Genomic DNA, 1225 nt, shown 5'->3' on the forward strand with positions numbered 1-1225 from the left:
AGTTACTTCCAGTAAGTAAATTATCTGATGAAACATGTTTCAGTGGAAAACATCTTCTTCACTAAATATTCATTTTTGTCCAATAATATGAGTTTATTTTTGTTAAATTTTGGAATATCTAAGAACACAAACCCATGTAGATTGCTTTTGCTAAATGCATTGTCACCTTAACAACATGTATTTAAATTCAAATATGTCTTTGAAATATTAGCTAAAATGTTAAAAATAACATTATAACACAGGGATTGATTCAGCACAAATTCATTCTTTCTTACTTCTATCACAAAGAAGGACTGTATCTACCATGTTTCAAAATCCTTTACCTGACTCCACTATCCTCAACTATTTCTTCATTTTTTTCTCTCCTTCATAGAAAATTCCTCAAGATAGTTATATATTCATGCCACCTTTTCCCTCTAATTCATGCTTGAGTTCCCTAAAAACAGATTTTTATCCCCATTAATACACTAAAGCTATTTTTTTCAAAGTCAACAATGACCTCCAAATTGCCAAAGACTTTGGCCAATTCATAGTCTTTATTTTATAAGATCTACTAGTAATATTTGACACAGTTGATTACTGATCCACTTTCTTCACTTTTGTTCCAGGACGAAACATTGACCTTGGTTTTTTGTGTTTTTTTTTTTAATCGTACTCGTTGCTCTTTCTCAGTATTAGTTACTTGATTCTCTTCCTCTTCTAAACCTCTAAATACTGGAGTTCTCTGGGAGTCAATCATCATGTGTCCTTTTGCCTCCTCTATTTAGACTGAATTCCTTGATGATTTCATACAGTCCTATGCTTTTAAATGTCATCTATATTTTGAAAATTCAACTCCAGGCTCTTATATCCAGCTACCACTTTGACATCTAATAGTTTTCTCAAACATATATGATGAATAACTGCACTGCTGATTTCCACTCCCCCATTCTGAAACATGTTAGTCCTGTAATATACCACATCAAAGTAAATATAAATTTTTGTTAGTTCTATCTTCAAACTGTATCTGCAATTTAAAAGCTTTTTATCACTTGCACTACTACCATTCTGGTCAAAGCCACCATATTTCACATGCATCACTGTAATAGCCTTCTAATTCAAGTAATGAATCATGGAACTTTACATCAAAAACTAGGGATATACTGTCTGGTGACTAACATAATATAATAAAAAATATTATTAATAAAAAAATAGCCTTCTGGAGCGCCTGGGTAGCGCAGTCATT

Source organism: Ursus maritimus (assembly GCF_017311325.1).
Source record: "Ursus maritimus isolate PB19 chromosome X unlocalized genomic scaffold, ASM1731132v1 scaffold_X1, whole genome shotgun sequence".
NCBI lineage: Eukaryota > Metazoa > Chordata > Mammalia > Carnivora > Ursidae > Ursus > Ursus maritimus.